The 15060-nt window shown below is 33.9% G+C and overlaps 1 protein-coding gene across 1 annotated transcript in view; it reads right to left on the reverse strand.

Moving 5' to 3' along the window:
* LOC150101896 (uncharacterized) overlaps positions 1–15060 on the reverse strand; it is a 314015-nt gene that overhangs the window by 116539 nt on the left and 182416 nt on the right. The gene's annotated exons all lie outside the window — the stretch shown is intronic.

The raw sequence follows: 15060 nt of genomic DNA on the forward strand, positions 1-15060 counted from the left end.
GAATGAAGTTTCTAACATGTCGACCTCTTGGTCTATCTGTAAAGGTAGAAGATTAGTATTGGATAGTTCGCTCGTGGATCTGTGGACGATGCCATTATAAAAAGATTGTTTGCTTAATTTATTTTTGAATACTAAAGCGATAAAACTAATATCTGAAAGTAATTGAGAAATTTTATGAATTCTAATTCAATGAAAGAAAACATCAAACGTAAATGAGAACATGTTAGTTTTAAAAACATTAGATACCATTTAAACAGCATTGTTTATTTCCTAGTTTTATGCAAGGTTTTCGCATCGCTTAAGTAGTTCATTTAATTTTTAATTGCAATTTCTGTTGCTGTTTCTCAATTTGTGTTTCACAAACATGGATTTGTGAAACAAATTACAGTATTCTCATTACACACATTTGCTTACTCGATGAACTACAATTGATTAGCAAAATAAATTGCTAAATTACTTTTTTATAATTTATTTTGCTAATCAATTGTAGTTCATCGAGTAAGCAAATGTGATATGAAAACATTACGATATGAAAAAATTCGGTGATACTAAAACTTCGTTATCGAAGAACGAAAAACAAAGGAATTACTAAAAGAATATAACAGATGGCTCATCTTCAAACTGATCTTATTGTAAAACTGTCCCTCAAAATCCGATTTAGAAGATTCAAAAACGTTAATGTGAGACTGCTTCAAAATCTTTGTTCTGTGTGTATTTAAATTAGTAAACTATTTAATGAAAAATAGATCTCTGTTTACTGCTAAGCTTTTAGTATCTTCTTAAACATTGACTATTCAGTATTGTATTTATTTAGAGATAGATCTCTAAATAATAGTCCAGAAGTGATTAACCTAACGCTAATTATCTCCGAATTTTTTCATATTGTAATGTTAACTGTCATAAAGTTTGGCTATGAGACCAAGGGTATTTATTTTGGGGATTTTTTTCTTTTTGAAATTTGGAGTGGGAAATGTGGATAAATGATCCAGGCAAATGCGATGAGAAAATTGGCGTGGAAAGATAGTTCTGATACGTTCAATAATTCCTTTCAGTATGTGACCTGTTTTCAAGGAAATGTTTAAACTAAATGTTTCTCATCACGTGAGACTGTCCTCTTTTTTTTTTTCCTTTTCTCTTTTTTGTACTTGCATTTCTCCTCATTCTCCTCATTAATTAGCATCATTCTTCAGCTCATTGGTTTCTACGACTTTTTCTTTCTGAAATACAGTTCGGCGGCGATGTTCTTCAAATAGTACTGTGAATTGACTGTATGAAACAGGGAAAGATCGTAAATTGTGAACATAAATCGCAAAAGACAAGAAGTGCTTTTCAGAATCGTTGACTTCTGCGAAATAATAATAATTGCTGACACAACGTACATCAAATTGCAAACCAATGTAAATCCTATAATACTGAAGATTCGATAATTTTTTATGATTTCATTGTAAGAACTAGATGTTCATATTAAATCTAAACTATTGCGTGTACAGAATATCAATAATTTGTTTTTCTTTAATTGCAGGTTACAATTCTGTTTCTGGCGGCTGTCATAGTAGCCAGTGTGGTTGCCATCAAACGTGGAGGGTACGGAGGAGGAGGATATGGTGGCGGTGGATACGGAGGTGGCTATGGAGGATATGGCGGGGGTGGATATGGAGGTGGTGGAAAGGGAGGTTTCGGCGGTGGTGGCGGCGGCTATGGAGGATATGGCGGGGGCGGATATGGGGGAGGAAAAGGATGGAAGGGCTAATAAAGACTGGAATTATGATGAGGTAGATTTATTATTGATTTAATTATTTAGTAGTTTAATTCGATTTTGTTCTAATATGCGAAAATTATTTTACTGTATAATTGCATAGCTGATCTTAAAATATATTTCGCTCTGATAATGCATTAAAGTTGAATAATAATACTTTATAGTATACATAAGGGATCAGAAAAAAAAAAGAAACGAAAACATCTGAGATAGTCTTAAACAAACATGTAATTAGTACTAGCGTTCTTCTATAGTGATGTCATTCATTATCACACAATTAAATCCAGATTCTCTAGACCTCAACTGATAACGGCGATGCCCTTTGAGTGGAAAGACTTGGACTATTGAAATCCCATTTATGATTTGTATATGACTTGCATTTATGACTTTTCAACTGAAGGTAATTTAGGTAGTTTCATATAGAAGTGGGGCAGCATTTTCACTACCATGAAGTCGGTTTCAGGAGATACACGTAAGTGACAGACATAGCTAACTGCGCTATCATAATTAATTAGGATTCTAAGAAACCAAATGTTTTAGCAGAAATAAGCTATTGAGTGTAACACGTGCAAGGAAGGTCTGATGAAATACGTAACTGAACTCGGGTCGTTTTTTTTTTTTTTTTAATTTGCAGATTAAATGGTCCAAATTCCAAGAATGAACCAATTTTAATACAGTCCTAAATACCAAATTTGATTATATTATGTCCGCTCAGAGCGAAATATTACTATCATTTTGAATATTTCGGCAAATAAAAATCGTCTGATTGTAATAAAAACTGAGAATGACTAAATAAATTTCAGCAAATCTTTAAGTACCAAATTCTTTAAATACCATCTGCGGCCAAAATATGAGTTATGCTTTATATATAACGATGAATATGAATGCGGTTTTGACAAAAAGGTGTACAGTGAAATATATATAAAATCGAAATATTTTGTCCAATTTTGTCACATACAAATGACCCAATAGTGAAGTGAAAATTGAAAGTATTCGATAATTTTTGTACGAATTCCAAACACCAAACTGACATACAATTTTTCCACTTAAAGCCGAAATTGTGAACAAAAACGAATCTGTACATTCTTATTTATGCATTATTCAATATTCACCTATAAAGAAACAACTGTTGCCTTTTGAAAATTTATGATCTACAAGTATACACATTTATTAGATATTCTTTAAACTTCTTGAGGCTTGTTAAAATTCAAAAAAAATGTTTTATACGTACAGAAGCTGAGAAGGTGCTTCGTTTGCCGAAAGAAAAAAAAAACTAATCAAAGAATGGATAATAAATATTCCTATTTTAGTTTCATAGTCAAAACAAGTATACACATCTATTCTTCTTTCATTATAAAATTGGAAACAATTACAATTTTATAAGTACCAACGAAATACTTATTATCCATTATTTTTAGTTCAAACCAAGCCTTTTAGCTTTTTTCTTCTTTATTTCGTCGGTACTTATAAACCTGTAATATTGGAATATTGGAAAATTGAAATACTGGAATTAATTTCAATTTTTTGAAATTATTCAAAATATTTTATTAACGCTATCAATATATCTGTCGAATATATTGATAGAATTAATGGTTTATGAAAACATTTAAATTAAAGAATTTATTTGAATTAACATTTTTGTATTCTTAGCTTTCACAGCTGATCTGTATTTTATTTTATTTTATTTTTTTTTCAGATTGAAGGCTGGTAACATCATTCACCTAACATTTCGCCACTAAACATCATCAGTTGATGGAATCAGCGTCGAATTTCTTGTGCTGCCTTTTGCAATAAAACAAACTTCTTTTTGTAATAAAATAAACAAATTGACAAAAATCTCTGTAAATTTAGGGGCTTTAAATAAAATGTACAAAAACTGTTTATTAACTGTTTCAGAAAATCCAAAACATTTACAAAACATATATAACTTAAAAAAGTTGGATCTTATCAGATTATAAGTTTAATTATAAGAAAATGCCATAAAATAAAGACTGGAAAAGAGTTTTGAGGTGAGGTTAGATATGGAATCATGCTCTAGAGACCAATACGACCAAAGACGACTGCCAATACCGATCGTCTTTAATTTCCTGCACATAGTTCGATGACATATCCGAAACAGCCTTCATTAAATGCTTAGGTCAATTGCTGCACATGGGATTCTTTGTCCGTACCAGTCTCCTCAGACAACGGCGATCTCGTTCCTGACACTGTCTTGGGATCACAGTTACGCCTCTTAGACGAGCAATGTGGGTTATTTTTCAAGGTGATTAAACACCCGGGATAGCTCACTTTTTGAGACCCAATAATCTCTGCTGTTTTCAAAATCGTGGCTCCAGCCAGACGGGCACCCACAATAAGCCCTTTATCGAACTCCGAAAGACCCTTTGTTTTTCTCATTGTGATGAACACTAGTGACAATTACTGACCAGCAACAGTCTTAAATAGTTGCCTAGGAAACGTGGTGACACACGTGACAAGTATTTTGTATATAAGCAGCGTAAAAAGTGTACGTACACCTGCATAAAGGTTTCTAATTCAGTGTCCGGTGTGTGTAGATAGCAACAGCAAAGAAATTTTAAAAATATATTTAAAAAATCATATGACATACTTAAAAAATATCATACAATACACACGCTTACGTGTGTATGTGTGAATGTGCGCAAGGAAAACATTCCAAAACAGCATTTCTACGCACTAAAAAAACGTGGCATTAATATTTTTATGAAAAGACAATGCAAAAATTAAGGCCCAGTTGATTTAATATATTTAATTAAATGGGAAAAGATTAAAACTCTATGCTATCGACGAATACTCTTTTTAGTTTTTTTTTTCTTCTTTAAAATCTTCCATAAATCAATTTTGACTCCGAGGTAAGGATATAAACTCATGTCATTCTAATTTACTTTGTCTCCTTCAAGACAACTTGGGAATCTATACGCTTAAGAGAAGGATGCTGTTGTTTTTTTTTAAATATTCGTTAAGCTGTTCTTTTGCAACTACTTTCAAAGCCGCCTTTCAGTTGGAAAGTCAATCTCAGCCAAGTCTGGAGAATAAGTGAGTGATCATGCGAGTTATTTTTTATTTTTATTTATTTATTTATATGTTATTTTATTTATTTTTTATTTTTATTTTATTTATTTTTTATTTATTTTTTTTATTTTACCATACCAATGCTGTTAAAAATTAAAAAAATAATAATAAATAATAATAAAAAAAATCTCAGCTCACCTACGGTACTAATAGTGCAACAGATTTCCAATATTTCGTGGATTTGTCCCATTAAAAAAGTGTAGGTGGATTCATTAAAGATGTGGGAAAATTCCAACAAGGATTTTCAAGGTTACTAAGGACTCATTGATTTCCTCCTCTGGCGCTTAATCATATAGTTACGTGAATTAAATTTCCGGCATCCTCGTCAAGAAGCTGCTAAACACCTCCAATAACAACTCTTTGTGCATTGTCATTTGCTCCCGCCTGCCTTATGGAAACTATTACTTAATCCTTATACACTTATGTTAAGATCTAAATGCACAAATAATTTTTGAGTAAAATTAAGTTTCCCTAACTTCCCTTAGAAATTTAACTCACGCATTCTTAACATAACGCTGTAAATACGTACCATTTCTTTTTCACTATCGTTTCTCTTCCTTTTTTTTACTATTGCTATTAGCAATTTTAATGAATTAATATAACGTTATTTCTAGTTATAGTTGAAAATATGCATTGATCCCTAACACTCTTGCCCATTGTATAAACGTCTCTTAATAAAATCAATCTTAGTATTTTATAACCATATTTTGTATACTATTAAATGTTTATTACTTATGGAAAAGAAAAAGAATGTAGAAGCTCGATATTATCTAAACATTAACTTCGCGTTAAGGGCGTCTCTCCTAGAAGCGTTAAGCTCTTCATTTTGATTATTATTATAATATAACAAGTAAGGAAATCGTCAGCGATAACCTATAGGTTGTGTTTATTATTAGAAGTATTCTTATATGGTGACATTATCATAAATATCAATATCAAAAGAAAATGTTTTGGCTTATATACTATAGACATATAATTTTGTTCTGCTTAATTTTGTCACTACTTGGTCTGAATAGAACCAAGCCAAACTTTTTATAACTTCGAAACGTTTTTGTCAAATTTTGCACGTCCGATTGAAAACAAGATTCAGATTATTTAAATTAAGGGGATATTAAATCCCACATTGTTTTAAATCCGAATAAGAAACTCAAAGATCGGAATCAAAGAGTTTCATGCCGAATATAGTAACTATAAACATATCGGCGACTACTAGCGTAAGCTAAAGCACGTAGTTCAAGTACGTAGTACAAACTAGGGCAACTCGTTGCAAAGGTGGGGAAAGTTCTGATCGCTATTCTTAATATTTTCCATAATGTAAAACCCATCTCCTAGGAGATGTATTATGGTGGGAGGTCACTACCCACCATAATACATCTCCTATGAGATGGGTTTAGCTGGGAGGTCACTACCCGGTTTCGATCTTTATTGAGATCTCATCAGTGAGTAGCTAGACCAAAATATAATACTAAGGGTATGGCGAAAAGAACTTATATACTCTGCTATACGAGTTGTCAAAAAAAGGCGCACCCATAAATTATTTAAAATGAAGAGCCAATAGGCTTCATTTCGGCGATGTAAAACATTATTTAAATGAAGGGGATATTAAATCCCACATTGTTTTAAAACCGAATAAGAAACTCAAAGATCGGAATCAAAGAGTTTCATGCCGAATATAGTAACTATAAACGTATCGGCAACTACTAGCGTAAGCTAAAGCACGTAGTTCAAGTACGTAGTACAAACTAGGGCAACTCGTTGCAAAGGTGGGGAAAGTTCTGATCACTATTCTTAGTATTTTCCATAATGTAAAACCCATCAATAAAGATCGAAACCGGTCTGGGTAGTGACCTCCCACCATAATGTCTAACATCATACATCTCCTAGGAGATGGGTTTTACATTATGAAAAATACTAAGAATAGCGATCAGAACTTTCCCCACCTTTGCAACGAGTTGCCCTAGTTTATACTACGTACTTGAACTACGTGCTTTAGCTTACGCTAGTAGTTGCCGATACGTTTATAGTTACTATATTCGGCATGAAACTCTTTGATTCCGATCTTTGAGTTTCTTATTCGGTTTTAAAACAATGTGGGATTTAATATCCCCTTCATTTAAATAATGTTTTACATCGCCGAAATGAAGCCTATTGGTTCTTTACTTTAAACAAAATTCAGATGATTCGACAAAAGTCAACAAATAACAAGGATGCCAAATGATAAGAATTCCAAATACTGAATTCACTAAAAATTCAATAAATCTCTCTACCCGAAGTCGAAGAATAACTTAGTATAGACTGACACCAATATATAAAACAGAATAACAAAACAACAAAAAAAAAACCTCGCCTAAAAATAATGTAAGGGATCACATCCGTAACTGAGACAACATTCGTGATTTAAGGAAGTTACCCTTTAGAGGTGTTTCAGTCTTTATTTGGGTATCACCGTCACAAGTAGGATGGAAAGAAGAATGCAGCATTTTGTATACAATACTAAAATAGATAATAAAATAGATTCCCTCGGGAAATGGGGAATGAAATACCTCCCGTGAACCAACACGCAACAGTAGGTCTGATCCATAGTGGGTGGATGCAAACAGCGTCTGTTCCCCATTTAGGAGAGGCTGAAAGAATCATTAAGGTTGGTCCAATAAGTGTCGATGAACTACTGTAAAAACAAAATACGACTGAAATCTGGTGCAATATGGAAGTGCAAGGGAAAAGTACAACATGCCGGCTCGGAAGTCGCCCGGATAAACAAGGTCCGCTTACCCAAATGAGTGATCGGGGTTGAATCGACAAGTCAGCTACTGAAAGAAGTGCAATAAAATTAAAACCAACAAGAGACAAGCTGTCAGTAGGAACATGGAATGTCCGTACTTCATGATCTCCTAGAAAGTTTGACTTACCTTGTAAGGAGATGGAGCGTTCCGATATCCTTGGATTAATTAGCGGAGATGCGCTGGAGAGAGTCAGAAGAGATGAGGAAGGAAGAATCATCTGGACTGAATAGTATAAAGCATGAGGCAGGAGTTGGATTTCTTCTCAGTAAAAGAGGAAGAAAAGCATTATTAGAATACAAACATGTCAATGAAAAAATAATAATGGCAAGATTTGCAGCATGACCATTTAACATCACAACAGTTCAAGTATATTCACTTCAGACAGTACTGAAGAAGAAATACAGTTATTCTATAGCAACTCGGAAATAATCTTAAAATTAGTACCAAAGAAAGATATTCTAATTATTGGAGGACATTGGAATGCGAAGATTGGAAAGGAAATGAAGTATTGAAAAGAATAATAGGAAATAATGGATATGGAGAAAGCAATGAAAGAGGAGAAACAATGTATGTATTTACCTTGAAACATGACATGGTAATTCGCAGCTCACAATTCAAGCAAAAAGACTGCATTTCTTCTTCAGGAAATGAACATGGTGATCGCCAGATGGAAGAACTAAGAACATGTTAGACATAATACTCGTGAGCAAGAGGTGACTACATCAGTTCAATAATGTCGAACATTTCAAAGAGCAGACAAGGAATCAGATCATACCTTAGTGATTGCCAATAATAAGTTGAAACTCAAGCGACAAGTGAAGGCACAATTTCAGAATCAGAGAGATATGAGGACACTGAGGAAAGAAATTACAGGGAAAGTGTATAGGAAAGTGCTCGAGTACGAAATGAAATCTATTACAGAAAAGGAATTAGAGGATAGAAACAATAAAGTGGTGTCTGCAATAAAGAAAGCAGTGGAACAAACGGACCTAACGACAGAAAAGCCAAAGAAGAAGTGAATCTCACAGGAGACATTAAAGACAATTCAAGAAAGAAGAGAATGAAAGATTAGGTAGGTAGGTAGGTAGGTAGGTAGAGAGAGAGAGAGAGAGAGATCTGTGGAAATAGAAGAAAAGTATAGAGCAAAATGAAATTAAGTGAATACTTCATTTCATTCAGGTTAGGAGAGACAAATCAAAACGGCTAGAGGAACAGCGTGAGGATATCATTAAATACTATGCTGAATAGAGAACAAGAAAAGTATATAAAATGATCAAAAATGGAGTCCAAAGCAAAGAAAAGAATCATAAAATATGAAAATGGTGAAATCTTGAACAGAAGAAATACAAGAGACTAACAAGATACTGTTCAGAGGTATATAAGACACAGAAAGATGTTGAGGTCCAGAAAAAGTTAATTGATGAGTTGAGGGAAATATCACCACCAAGCACAGAGGAAGAAATATTTATACTGAGGGATGAGGATGCAAATGCAGTAAACATCTGAAGAACCATAAAGCATCCAGAATGACGAGATTACTGGAGAGATGACGAAACGTAGTGAGGTGATCATAGACGAACTACTGGTTGTAGACCATGGCGTTGGAGGAAGGAACACCTAAAGAATGTACAAGAGGAAATCCTAATATCCATTGACAAAAAAGGAAGTAAGAACTGCAAAAATTATAGAACAATAGCTCTAGCGAGTCATGCGGGAAAATTACTTATGATGATATTAACGGAAAGAACAAGGTAATAAAAGAAAGTCTGGAAGTTGAGCACGCAGGATTTAGAAGAGACAGACGTACTGTGTACCAAATATTAATGTTAAGATTGGTTGTGGAAAAAGCTCGACGTAAAAATAGAAATGTTTATACATGTTGTGTTGACTTTCAGAAAGCATTCGACAGTATAGATCAGAAAATGGCACAGGTTGTACTCATATCTTATGAAGTGGATTGGAACCTATATCTCTTGCAGAACATCAATGACAATGCAGAGGCTGATGTGAGAAACTTTGAAGAAATAAGAATGGTTCCGGACAATAAGAGGCACGAGACAATGCGACCCGATATCCCGAAGCATCTTTATCGTGATTTTGGAAAGAACAATGGATATCATAAAGGATAATATAAGGAGAATTAAAATTTCAATTCAAGGTACAAAAATAAACAATTTGCGATTTGCAGATGACATAGTCATTTAAGAAATGAAGAGAATTAGAAAGAACAGCGCTGAAGCTAACTGAAGGAGGAAAGATATGGGCTGATAATGAACATCGATAAAATAAAGATAATGATATTCTGAGAGAAGATATAGAAAAGTAAATCAGTGAGCCTCCCCATAAAGCTGAGACTGCTGGAAGCATGTATGTTCCAAGTGCTCTCTATGGCTGTGAGACATAGGTAATAGTCAAAGACTATATGAGACGAATATTGGTATTAGAAAGAACATATTATGTAAAGATTCTACTAATTGGATGAATGCAAAAAGTAACAAATGAAGAACTGTATCGCATAGTAAACTGCAAAGAAAATCTAACGCAGAAAATAATTCAAAGCAAACTAAAGTTTTTTTGGACATATCTGCAGAATGGAAACAGCAGAAAGATCAAAACCTTAATTCTTGGTACAATGGACGGCATGAATAGAAAAGGACGGCCAAGGCGAGAGTGGATAGATGATGTGAAAGAGTGGTGTGGAGTTTGCAGGATTTGAGCCTGGCAACGGACAAAGAGAAATGACAAAGAATGGTGAAACAAGCATCAGACATCAATGGCCATTAGACCCATGGACAATGATGATGATGAAGAATAAAATTGATCACACAGCTATCTCCAAACAGCTGAAATGTGTTTGGAAAAACCCCTTTCTGATACATATATATAAAATGACAATAGTTAAACTTTTTTTTAAATTTATATGACATTACAATTAAGTTGAATTTGAAAACACACCTACTGTGATATCCATTATTCACAGTATCACCTGTAAACGATTTAAGCGCCTCCTAGTGCATTTTTTAGTCTTCATGATTGAAATAGACTATTAAATTAATTGAATAGAAAAATTTCATGAAAACAATTCATTTTGACTGAAATTAAGATTTCCTAAAGAATGTAAAAGGAGCAATGTGAGAAAAATACGAATATTTCTTAGCAGGAGAATAATGGTTTATTTCTGCAGCTCTTTATTTGATTACTAATTCAAAAACGGATTGCAATGGATAATTGAGGTACACGTATTTATAAATCAGGAAGAAGTGAATGAACTAGGAAGTGCCAGATTGTCTGAAATCATATTTGGTTGCATCCGGCATAAAAGTTCGAAAGATTTCTCCATGAATAAACACCCACTCGGTGTCAAAATTAGTTAATTAAATAGTATAAGCAATGAATGCTTGCATAAGCTCAGCGACTACCATTTATTATTATTATTATTATGACATCTCTCAGAGTGCAATAAATTCATGAAAATGAAAGACATTTTGAGCAAATAGTACGTGACACAAAGCTTTTCTTTACCTCAGTAGAGCGCAACTTTTTTATACATTTCAATGCTTTTGGGATACCATTATAAGATGCAATTTGCAAGCGTCACTGATCAACGGACCTAATTCTGTATGGTTTTATTCATGGGGAAATTTTGAAAGGAAAAGTGCACAATATGATTTTTTAATGACAAAGAAAAAAAAAACACAAAGCGAGTAGAGCAGAACAAAATGGAAAGTGTAAAATTAAGGTGAAAGAGCTAATTTCCATAAAATTGTGCCAGTTCTCAACTGTTGTCATTCCCCCCCCCCCCCGATACCGACAACAAAAAATATCCTGAGCAACAATTCTTTAGCAACTAAGCCCCATTTTAATTTTGATAAACTATGAATTTTAAAGTATGTAGATGATTAAACAAATATTTGAAAAATAAAAAACTTTAGTGTTCATAAAACTCATTAAATGTTTTTCTTTCTTTTGTTACTGTGTTGTCTGATTTCTCAACGCATTTTTACTCCAAAATACGATGAAAGTATACTGACATAATGACCTCATTTTCTTGCAGACTCTATCTTTAATAAAGTAGCATTTTCTATAGAAATAGTTTTCTGACAAAATATTTTTATTTATTTTTTTTTAAAATTCCATTTTCATTATATTTCAGAACCAATAGAATACATGCTAAAGATCAAGATTAGATTCACCCATGAGTTTTTCATTAAAGACTTCATTAAAAATTATACAGTATGAACGTGATATATTTAAAAACATAAGTCCAATTTTTTTTTATAAAAAAAATATTAAATGACTTCATCTTGATGTGTAAACTATTTAGAATAAAGATAAATATATATTTCTCATCAAATAACAAAACTAAGATTTGCTATAAGCAACCCAAATTTCGAATGGAAGTATTATGATTGCATAAGGAATTTCTCCACCTTTGCTAGATTACTTCAATAACCATATTGTATTCCGAGATTCGAATTTACCATGAACTAAAAAATGTAGTCCTTCAGGAAATGTCTTTTAAGTAGTATAATATATAGGTAACTTTGGTAAAGGTGGAGCAAGTTCTATACATAGTCATAATACTGTTGTTAACTTTCGGAAACTCAAGTTCACGCAAACCTTTGCCTATTTAAGAAGAAAGTGACATTTTGTCCTATTAATGTAGTTCCCACCCACGAAAGGTTGTAAATCTATAGTGCCGTAAATATATAGTGTAAATCTTAGTAAGGTGGGCTAAGGATTTTTCTATTTTTCTTAACTTATTTAATACTAATTTTTTTTTTAATTTAGTTAGTCTGGAAACTCTGCTCTAGAGCCAAACACGAAAAATTTTCAAGCCACTTCAGGCTTCCAAATAAGCGGAGCACTGGTCTCACAGTGGGCATAGCGGAGGGCTTTTGCTAACGCACACCCAAAGATGAGTAAATCCTACGTTGAGAAATACCTCAAAGTATGCACAAATAGAAGTAAGTCCTAAAAATAAATTTAGCTTATGTTTTTATTATTATTGATTTCTTTAAATCTTACATTTAGTAATTGCACTGATCTTAGAAAATGTTATAGGTTATACGTCATGAAATGAACTTCCAATATGTTTTATAGAATATAAGCTTCTTAAAAGACGGAAGAAATCGAGATCACAGATTATATAACACCCAACTCCAAATAATGTAAATTAGTATATTTCTGTATTTCCCTTCAGTTTATAGTAATAATAGGCGATTTAAAGAGGCGTCTGAAGTGAATAAATTACTATTGCCGTCTCTTTAAACCCTGATGATGGGCCAGAACACAGTAAACTTTACTCTTTTTTGAGTGGTTTATGTCGGAATTGGGTATTATCCATCAATTTTTATGCAATTCGTAAAATTATTTTTTATCTGTCTATTTCTACTTGAGGAAAAATATTATTCCTTAATATATTGTATTATCGCTTAGTAATTAAAAACCGCGATAACTACACCTATTGACAAACAGGAATGACACTGAGAACTACATTTCTACAGATAGCCTGCCGGTTATCTCCAAAATTCTTAAAAAAGTAACACACTACTCTACAGAGCTACTTACAGTTTTGTAGTTACTGACGAGAATCTTCACTTTGGATATCTTCACTTATCCAAAGCTTTTGACACACTTGTCTATAACATACTGCTGATTTAATTATACTCAATCGGGATAAGAATACATACCTAGTTCAGGAATTATCTCTCAGACAGAATACAAGTAAAAATAAGCACAAGCTATAGCCATAAAACGCACAGTCCCTCAAGGTGCTGTATTATCATCTAGTCTGTTTATCATATCAATTAATGACACCCACAACTTAGCCACACGAATTGAAATATACCAATACACCAGGGGTGGGGAACCTTTCTTCTGACAAGGGCCATTTGGATATTTATATTTATAACATCATTCTCGGGCCATACAAAATTATCAACTTAAAACTTAGCCTGCTATATTTGGCAAAACACTTAATTAACTCACCTCCAATGTGATGGCTGGAATTGCTTCTCTTTGGTGAGGCGTGTGATGTTAGCTGGTATTGATGATGATACTACTCGCAACTGCTTTTTCAGGTTTGCGTCGGTCCGTCTGGAGCGTAGTCGACTCTTTGCGAATGGTAAGTTTCGAAAAGAACTGCTCGCAGCAGTAAGTTGTTCCTAACACAGATGCATATTTCAATGCATGTCTCCTCAAAGTGGGAAATTCATCATTGCTTATGTAACGTTTATAGAACTCAAGCAGTGGGAGGTACCTAACTCTCAGCTCATCATCGCTTTACAGCTGAATGATTTCGTGTTGTAGGTTATCAGGTACATCAATTGGTTCCACATTAAACAGTGTAATAAAAATGTTCAATTCCATTTGTTTACTTTTCACATCCTTGAATCTTTCATTAAATGCCTCAATTAGTTTCGCACATTCACCAGCATATTCAAGTGTCGTAGAAGGCTTTTACCCTTCCAGAGTGGGAAAATGCATCGTGTTATTCCTTTCGAGTTGCACTTTCCACAATCTTAATTTAGCTTCAAATGAGTTCACGTTTAAAAGCAGGAAGCAGAGAAGCTGGTTGGGCCCCTGCAACTTGACGTTCAGCTCTGAGAGGTACTTATTAACGTCCACCATGAACGCTAGATCACACAGCCACTTGTTATCATTGAGTTCCCTGACAGGTTTTCCTTTCATCTCCATGAACTGCTTGACTTCATCCCGCAGTTTATAAGCTCATGCTTACGAACTGCAGAACATGCTCATTCCTCAAGAGCATGTTCCTGCGACTCAGCCACCGCACTTCACAGTAATAAACAAGATCACCGCACTGAGACTCAAGATCATTCAGTAACTCTTTAAACTAGCAGCTGTTAAACCCTCTGCTTTTGACAATATGTATGCATGACAATACTGTTGACATCACAGTCGTTGTGCACAGTCGTTGAGCCGCAACGACTGTGCACAGAGACTTTCTTGGTGTATGATGCAGTGGCATATAATTAAATCACTTGGATCAAGACTGAGACGATTCAGTTCTTTCTTTACAAATGTAATTAACCGTTTTTGCGAGCCAACCATGGCTGGAGCTCCATCTGTAGTAAGGCCACTTAACGTTTCAAATGTTAGCTCACGTTTTTTTTCATTGATAAAACAAATCTCTCAAACAAGTCCTCACCTCTTGTAGTGCCATGAATGGCTTCCAGTGACAGCAGTTCCTCTCGCGTGTCAAACTCTGCAGTTATCCCACGAACCAAAACGGCCAATTGGTCAGTATTTGTTATGCCTGTTGTCTCGTCACAAGCCAGAGAGAAAAATTGGAAATCTCCTGCAGAATCCTTCAATGTTTTTTCAATATTTTGTGCTAAGTCAGTAATCCGATCTGAGATGGATCTCCGAGACAAACTAACTCGGAAACAATTTTACTTTGTTTGG

This window comes from Typopeltis vanoorti, chromosome 11 (assembly GCF_054136105.1).
Source record: "Typopeltis vanoorti isolate ZY-2024b chromosome 11, IOZ_Tvanoo_1.0, whole genome shotgun sequence".
NCBI lineage: Eukaryota > Metazoa > Arthropoda > Arachnida > Uropygi > Thelyphonidae > Typopeltis > Typopeltis vanoorti.